This window comes from Mus caroli, unplaced genomic scaffold (assembly GCF_978045245.1).
Source record: "Mus caroli unplaced genomic scaffold, Mus_caroli_1 scaffold_1, whole genome shotgun sequence".
NCBI classification, from domain to species: domain Eukaryota; kingdom Metazoa; phylum Chordata; class Mammalia; order Rodentia; family Muridae; genus Mus; species Mus caroli.
Genome location: NW_028227256.1, coordinates 29,611,544 through 29,620,978, shown reverse-complemented (window position 1 = coordinate 29,620,978; position 9,435 = coordinate 29,611,544). Strand labels below are relative to the sequence as shown.

The 9,435-nt window shown below is 40.6% G+C and overlaps 1 non-coding gene across 1 annotated transcript; it reads left to right on the top strand.

The window, feature by feature from the left end:
- Positions 1 to 6,715: 6,715 nt before the first annotated feature.
- On the top strand, positions 6,716 to 6,819 carry LOC115032354 (U6 spliceosomal RNA). The gene has a single exon (XR_015048982.1). It is a non-coding gene; the product is annotated as a U6 spliceosomal RNA (small nuclear RNA).
- The last annotated feature ends 2,616 nt before the right edge of the window (positions 6,820 to 9,435 follow it).

Sequence of the window (9,435 nt, the reverse complement as noted above, 5' to 3'; positions counted from 1 at the left end):
TATTTGTGGATATGGACCAATATAATTAATTTGATCATTTCAACCTTAGATCTCCTACTTAGGTGTTATAGAAAACTTATTTCTGTGCTATTGTGACTTAGAAAGCAGAAAGCCCTGGGCACAGCCAGCAGTCACCTGCTGATCACAAAGGAGAGGCTGATAATGGAGATTAAGAGAAACAGAAAAGGAAAGGCTGGCATGGGGTTGCAGACATTCTGTTTGATCTTTCAAAACAAGCCCTGCCAAAGACAATGCAATCTCTGATGGCTTTAATGCACTCAATGACTACATTGCTTTGAATGTTTACTATCTAGTCATACTAAAAACATCTTGCTGATATTAACCAGGAAACACACTAATTTAGAACATACTTCAGGGAGTATATGGCCTCCTACATTTATATGTCAACCCCCCAATCCCCGCCCCCAGTGTTAGCTCAGTGTCACCATAGTGGTTGGATCCTCTTAATTTCAGTGATTTCTCAATTCTTCATGAAACAGATGTATTTCTTTGGAGAATCTCTTCCATATTTTCTACAATTCTTCTGTGAGTAGTTCTCTATTTCCTTGGAGGAATTCAGTCAGTCTGTCTGTGTGACTCTTTCAGCATCTATAAAGACAACCCCCTCCCCCTGATATCTGTGATAGCTGCAGCCTACCAAACATCCTGAATTTCTCAGTAGAGTAACTAGTGTGTGGTTACTCATGGCCCTACATAGAGAAAACACATGTTTGCATGAGCGAGTCTTTACATTTAGAAAGAGGACTTTTTCCTTTGCGTGGGTTTCTCAAGTGCCTTGTTTCCTGTCAGTTCAAGGAAGCACATGCACACAGAGAGGTGCAAAGCCAGTCTTGCAAACACAGCAGAGAGGTGAGGAGAGCAGAAACCCCAAGACAGTAAAGGCGATGCCTGAAGCCAGCTTCACTTGAACTTTTCTGTTCTTTTGGGTCACTAAATTTCCCTCTGAGCCTATCTGGCATGAGTGTTTCTGTACTTCTCAAATACTAATAATACATTAGAAAACCTGCTCAAATTTCTATATGCACAAAGATAACTGCTAACTAATTCAACAGCACATCTGCTCCCTCCCTGTCCCTCCTTGTCATCTGCACTGTTTCTCAGCATTGATGTTCCTGCAGAGCTGGGGAAACTCATGGCGCACCCTAACTCTCTCCACATCTCTGCTGCTGCTGGCTTTCCTGACAAGTCTCCTAATGAGGAAACCCTACTGCTGGCGATTTGAATCACTGCCTGGCCTGAGTGTCAGCTAGACTTAGTGGGCACGTCTCTAGGTGCTGTCCAATAATGCAGGCTGGTTTTCATAAAGCTGGTGAAAAATCTCAGCATCATTTTGCTGACCATGTGCCCAGAAACAGTCAGCTGGTTGTAACCAAATTATGAACCTATGAAAAAATGGTATAAATTTCTGTGCAAATGTGTTTAATGGGAACACCCTGCTGGAAAAGCGCATTTGCAGAGAAGCAAGAACGCCCATTCTCAGTGGTTTCTTTGCATAAGTTCAGCTTAATGTTATATATTAGCCTTATTTTTGTCATAGTTTAATGGAAACTTACACATTATTAGTAGGTATTCAAAAATAAACTTGATGTGGTATGGATAGCTCTATCATTCTCTCTAGAAGAGTTTGTCTAATATGATGCTGTATTTAATGAGATAACCCTGGAAACAAAGAATGACATATTTTGATATGACAGGTTGTCCTTTTTAGCATCAGAATTAGTTGCCTTAATCTCCTAATATCAAAAGTTAGAGTGTTTATCTTCATAATAAACTCCTCCTGTCTTTTCTATGGTGTTATCTTTCCTCTACTACCCTTTGGTCCATGGAGGACACACATATGACTTTATTAGACCAGTCACTGTATTCTGAAATTTAATATTAGTATCAACAGGGCAACTTAAATCTAATTAAAGACACAGTTCTTCCTTCCTTCCTTCCTTCCTTCCTTCCTTCCTTCCTTCCTTCCTTCCTTCCTTCCTTCCTTCCTTTTGTCCTTCCTTCCTTTCTTCTCTCCCTCCCTCCCTCCCTCCCTCCCTCCCTCCCTCCCTCCCTCCCTCCCTCCCTCTCTTTCTCCTCTTTCTCTTTCAGATGTAAGTACAAAACCCAAGACACTGTGCATTCTAGAGAAGCAATCTACCACTGCCTTATCTCCGAGCTCTTGGTGTTCTGAGAAAAGTTTTCTCTATAGAGCCTAGGCTAGTCTGGAGCTTATTACACTCCTGCCTCATTCTCTGGAATGCATTCTCTAGGAATATAAGATCATGGCCAGTCCATTTTTCTCATTTTTTTCATGAAAACGTATAATGTATAATTATCTGACATTACAGAATGTGGACTGCTTCATCCTATCCAGCCATGTCTAGTTCATTAATTTTCAGCCATTTATGAGCAGCACATTACAAGCTCAATGGCAAACAGAAACATGGCACATGCTACCATCAAATTAGCAGATAAGCTGGTGGTACTTTACGCTATGTCCATTTAGTCAACTGCTTATCAAGATTTTAATGGATTATCTCAGTTATTAACAATACAGTTATTATTTGCACGGTCCTTGTAAAGGGCAAGGGGGTAACAAAATGCACGATTTTGTCAAGAACTATGAAAGTACCTTCAGGATAAGAAGAACATTTATAGGCTGGGAATGGTGGTACATGACTTTAATCCTAATCATTGGGAGGCAGAGGCAGGTGGGCCTCTGTTATTTCACGGCTATCCTGGTCTTCAAAGTGAGTTCTAGGGCAGCCAGGATGATATAGAGATACCTAGTCTCAGAGAGAGAGAGAGAGAGAGAGAGAGAGAGACAGAGAGAGAGAGAGAGAGACAGAGAGAGAGAGAGACAGAGAGAGAAAGAGACAGAGAGAGAGAGACAGAGAGAGAGACAGAGACAGAGCATTTCAATTTCACAGATTTGGGATTAATTAAAATATCTTTGCCATAGACACTGTAATGACAATGTGTATCCATTTATTGGTTATTGCCTGAAGATGTGACAGTGATATGGCTCCTTTTATTTAAGTTGAAATGCTCCAAAATTATACATAGGCATAACTCACAAAACAGATATGGAGAGTTCACAGATATCTGCTGATTTCCTGATTGTAGTTGTATGATTTTTATCACTCTAGGCTTCAACTCCTGTATTCTAGAGTGAGCCAGAACCACTGAGAATCTCAGAAGACACTTTCCCTGTCTTGGAACAAAACATAAATTTAATGTGATTATTCAAAATTAGCACGTTTCCCAATAAGTAAATTCTAGTATATTTTCTCATGAACAGTCCCTCCTCCTCCTCCTCCTCCTCCTCTTTTCTTCTTCTTCTTCTTCTTCTTCTTCTTCTTCTTCTTCTTCTTCTTCTTCTTCTTCTTCTTCTTCTTCTTCTTCTTCTTCTTCTTCTTCTTCTTCTTTTCTCCTTCTCCTTCTCCTTCTCCTTCTCCTTCTCCTTCTCCTTCTCCTTCTCCTTCTCCTTCTCCTTCTCCTTCTCCTTCTCCTTCTCCTTCTCCTTCTCCTCCTCCTCCTCCTCCTCCTCCTCCTCCTCCTCCTCCTCCTCCTCCTCCTCCTTCTTCTTCTTCTTCTTCTTCTTCTTCTTCTTCTTCTTCGTCTTTCTTCTATGTGCACAGTTTTCTTTGGAGACTGTGACACAGCTTACAAGCTATATCATGCAAATGTATTTGAAACTACACTACTTTACCACTTGGATATTATTTCACAACAAACAATAAGATTGGCAGGAAAGGGCTAAAATAGAAATCCCTGCACTTGGTGCTGTTTTTATCCTATGTCTTCATGGTCTAAGGTATTTGATAATTAGAAAGAAATGTGCTTGCTGAAAGGGATAGTTTGTAGTTGTTGGAAAAATAATATCTTTAGTTACATTTTGCCTAGAGTATTATAGTCCTCTAAAGAGGACTATAAATAACACTGCTCACATCCTCCATGGGGGTTATAGTCATTACTAGCTACAAGCAGATGAAGGGAGCAGCTTTTACGTAGTCTTTCAAATCCCCAAATATTCAACTGCTCAGAAATAGCCCTGCCGTGACAACAGAAAGGCCTACCATTGGGTGACCCTCCTTCTGTATATGGGGAACACAATGTGTATCCAAGAAGCATCTGCTAATGAATAAAATACAAATTGCAGAATTAACAAATATTAGCGATGGAAATTGTGCTGGATAGTTTACGTCAACTTGACATAAGCTAGAGTCATCTGAGAGGAGGGAGCCTTAATTACAAAAATGCCTTCATAACCCATTGTGGGTGTGACCATCCCTGGGCTGGTGGTCCGGGGTTCTATAAGAAAGCAGGATGAGCAAGCCAGTAAGGAGCACCCCTCCATGGCTTCTGCATCAGCTCCTGCCTCGAGGTTCCTGCCCTGTTTGAGTCCTTGTCCTGACTGTTTTTGATGAAGGACAGTGGTGTGGAAGTGTGTGTCAAATAAACCCTTCATCCCCAATATGCATTTTGGTCATGGCAATGCATTGCAACAATAGAAACTCTAACTACGACAGAAATTCTACATCTCAACCTGTTCAAAGTTTCCGATTATTGTAAACTTTATATTCCTGGATTTATTATTCTTGTCATAAGGCTTGCAGTGCTAAAATCTTTTAAAATAATCTGGAATGGTAACAAAATACTGTTAAAACTATGGCACACCTGTGCAGCATAGAGTCTTGGCATTAAGTGTACACTTTAAAAGCTATAAGTCCTAAAATATCAATTATTACCATATATAATGGGACTATCCTGAGAATTCCCTTGGACACATGCCCATCCTGTGCTACCCCAGAACCACCAGGATGATATTTGCTTGAGTCACTGTGTCTTTTCCCAAAGCCACATATGAAAAAATGAATTATATCGGATACTTAAAATAACAGATTTATTGAGCCAAGTAAGTGTATTTCATACATGACATTCTACTCTAGAGATTTTCATTTGTTACTATAAGGATCCAAGAAATCATAAACTAATGAAATATATTTAACACTTACCACAGTGCACCTCTAGTCTAGGAAGAAATTTTTATCCACTGGCTTTACTCTGGGTGGTAGGACTTCCTAGGGACTTTCTTTCTGATGACTACTGAAGAATGCCAACTTACTTTCTTAGATGAGAACACAGAGAGTGCAAGATGTTGCATTTTTACTAACTTGGCAGCACTGGAATTCAAACTTAAGCTTGGTTTCCAATTCCAGACATGTTCTAATATATATTGAGAAGTTTAACTTCCTGCCTTTGTTTCTAAATTTCAGGATGTTCTTTCCATAGTCCTGAAGGTCCATAAAACCATTTCAAGAGAATGAAGTTTTAGATCAGAATACTTCATTTATATTATGAGAAAGAAATTGTCTTGGTGAAGATTAGAACATTCAAAATGAATCATTCATTTATATGTGACTATTCCTTGTTTAAAAGAAAAATGCACCCAGTACCCCAGAGCTCTTGACTCGAGCTGCATATGTATCAAAAGATGGCCTAGTTGGCCATCACTGGAAAGAGAGGCCCATTGGACACACAAACTTTATTTGACCTAGTACAGAGGAACGCCAGGGCCAAAAAAAAAAAGGGGGGGGGAATGGGTGGGTAGGGAAATGGGGGAGAAGGGGGGAGGGTATGGGGGACTTTTGGGATAGCATTGGAAATGTAATTGAGGAAAATATGTAATAAAATATATTAAAAAAATATTTGTCAAGAAAAAAAAGAAGAAAAATGCACAAGCACTCTAACCCCACAGTTTTGCTTCTGATACCATGTTGCAAGAAAGATTTGCACAGCTGAAGGAGATACAGAACAGTCGCTTGTAACTACAGCTTTGTTTTTAATTTAAAACAACAAACAAACAAAGGAACAAAAGTAACCAATCAACCAAACAACAATAACAAAACCCAAAACTAACCTGGAGTTAAATCTCTAGTCCATCCTGAGGTAATGCAGCTTTCATTACTATGTCAAAATACATGGGGTGATAATCTTAAAAAGAGAAATGCTTATTTGGGGTTCAGGGTGTTGAAAATTGTGGTTTATGGTAAGTTGGGCTGTAACAAATGCAGGCTATCATTGTGACTAGAAAACAGAGGAAATAGAGGAACAAGGACAGAGAACAAGAGACAGACAGTGGGACGAACAGGGAGACAGAAACAGAGAATGGGGCCAGGGTCCTAATATCCATGTTAAGTCCATACTCCAGTGACACAGCTTTATTCCCCTGGGTTCCATGTCTAAAGACTCTGTTGCCTGTTGGAAGAGCCATCAGTTCTTCAACATTCAATATTGAGAGCTTTGAGAGGCATTCAATATTCAAGCTTTGTTTTTCTTTCTTATAAAAGAGTCTGGCTACATATCCCAGGCTGGGTGGGTATTCACTATGTATGTAGTATGTAGCTCAGGCTAGCCTCCTACAGAAATCCACCTGGCTCAGTCTACTGAGTGCTGGATTTATAGGTATATATTTCACCATGCCTATCTTAAGTTTTACACTTTTGCAAGAAAATGTCCATGTATTAATATTGAAATACCTAGAGCTCATGCGGTTAAACTTTAGTTACTGAAGAGTAATTAAAACACTGCCTTGTGTAAAATATTAAAGATAAAACTGTTAGGAAAAAGGACTAAAGAATAGACACAGTCTTCAATTGTGCTTACCTCTGAGGAAGTGGTTGCTTTTGAGAAAAGATTTAAAAATTCTCCCTTGCTTGCTTTGACAGCACATATACTAAAATTGGAACGATACAGAGATTAGCATGGCCCCTACACAAGGATGATGCTCAAATTCGTGAAGCACTCCATATTTTTGAGACTGCCCCACCCGGGGATCCATCCCATAATCAGCCACCAAATGCAGACACTATTGCATACGCCAGCAAGATTTTGCTGAAAGGACTCTGATATAGCTGTCTCTTGAGAGGCTATGCCAGTGCCTGGCAAACACAGAAGTGGATGCTCACAGTCATCTATAGGATGGAACACAGGGCCCTCAATGGAGAAGCTAGAGAAAGTACCCAAGGAGCTGAAGGGGCCTGGAACCCTATAGGTGGAACAACAATATGAACTAATCAGTACCCCCAGAGCTGTGTCTCTAGCTGCATATGTAGCAGAAGATGGCCTTGTCAGCCATCATTGGGAAGAGAGGCCCCTTGGTCTTGCAAAGTTTATATGCCCCAGTACAGGGGGAACACCAGGGCCAAGAAGTGGGAGTGGATGGGTGGGGGAGGGTATAGGGGACTTTTGGACTAACATTTGAAATGTAAGTGAAGAAAATACCTAATATGAAATTGGAAAAAATTTCTCCCTTATATATTTCTATACCTTAAAATAAGAACAATTTTACATATTCCAAAATTAATATTTGTCAGATATTTCTTGCAACTCACTGGTAAATGTCTTCTCTCCTGAAAACTGAAATAATTTCAAGGATGATCTTTGCAGATATAATAAAGGCATCTTTAGAAGCAGCAATAAGGGATAACCTTTATATCTACTGTTTTTACATTGTTTTTCATTAACTCACAGATCAATTTCCAAAGTTATCTTTAATGAATATAATTCTCACAGTTGATTATACTGTTTTAAAAACCATTTTTCTGTGTGTGTGATATAGATTGTAGTCTTCAAGGCTATCATATATCATGGTCAATATTGTCTTAATGTTCACTAAAACAAGAGAGTCACTGGTTTTAGGCATGCCTTGGAGTATTGGCAATAGACCAAGGGAAAATGTTGAAGGATTAGTTAGTTTTGAGTAAGCTTTACCTGTTCCACGTAGGAGGCAGGAATCACATTTAAATATTAGGAAGAAGCTAGTGAATCCACAATCATTGACATGGTGTCTGTTTGTCTTTCTGTTTCTCTCTCTCTCTCTCTCTCTCTCTCTCTCTCTCTCTCTCTCTCTCTCTCTCTCTCTCTCTCTCTCTCTCTCTCTCCTCTCTCTCTCTCTCTCTTCCCTCCCTCCCTCCCTCCCTCCCTCCCTCCCTCCCTCCCTCCCTCCCTCCCATGTATGCACCCTTTCCTAGAGTGTGGTTAACTTACCAGAAGCCATGCTCTTGATACTCTTTTTTTTTTTTTTTGTCTTATCCCCGTTCCTGGATTCCCCTCTGAAATCCCCCTATCCCACTCCCCTCCACCCTCTGCTCCCCAACCCACCCACTCCTGCTTCCTGGCCCTGACATTCCCCTAAAATGGGGCATAGAGCCTTCACAGGACCAAGGGCCTCTCCTCCCACTGATGCCCAACAAGGCCATCTTCTGCTACATATGCAGCTGGAGCCATGGGTTCCTCCATGTGTACTCTTTGGTTGGTGGTTTAGTCCCTGGAGCTCTGGGGCTACTGGTTGGTTCATATTGTTGTTCCTCCTATGGGGCTGCAAACCCCTTCAGCTCCTTCAGTCCTTTCTCACTCTTAAAGGAAATAGACACTCCATTTACTAACAGCCATTAATTTTAGCTTCTTGGTTAGAGATTAGACTCCATGCCCATCTCTCCTTTCCAGGTTAGACTTCTGTGCAACTTGAGTTCTCAGCAGTCTTTCCAATGCTGTTATTTTCTCAATTCCTCCCTATGGGTGCATCCTTGCACAGGTGTACATCAGACTGGAAGGATGACCAGCCTGGAATAGGTGGGGTCTGCAGGATCTAGGTCTGGCTGTGAGTGCCTAGGGGAGAAAGCCTTTTCTGAGATGAGGAATTCTAAGAATCCCAGATAAGCTTCGAAGGTTCTTCTTGGGGAAAGAGGAAGTTGCATCGGTAGTTTTTGCCAAGGACTGTGTGACCTTGCTCAGGTAGAGTGTTGTGGGGATCAGACTCTCCAGATAAAATCAGGCAGAAAAAAGGAAGCCCTGTTGGAAAATGGAGTCGTCTATTTTGTGATGAGCTCAGAGGAGATATCCAGATATGATAGAGTGAGACCTTAAATAGCAGGAACCTACACAGTTACAGCTTCTATGAGTTCATATTGCAGCTGTTCTGTTGGGGGTGGAAAACACTGTTTCTTTGTACTTATCCATGACCTTCAAGCCTTACACTTTCTGCTGCGACTTTTAAAATGGCTGATCATTCTCACAGGGATAAGACCTACGGTTTGAGAGGAGAGGAACTGGACACTTCTTATGTCCAGGGACTATCTACAATGAAACCTTAAATTTCCCTTTTTTCTCAACTGTGCTCCTGAACCATCTAATGCTGGCACAGTAAATCTTCATTAGAGGTAGCAAACCAGTTTGCTAGCAGTTGGCGTATATGGAGGGGATTCATTTAGCTGGTTCTACCTGCTCTTATTTTATTATATTTTAAAGCATTTTAAATACCATTCTCCATTCAAGAATAATTTACATCAGCCACATAGAGAAGACCTAAAGGAATCAGATCAGTTCAAATGCATGCCAATCTGTGTGTATAAATATTAGATGTTTTAATAT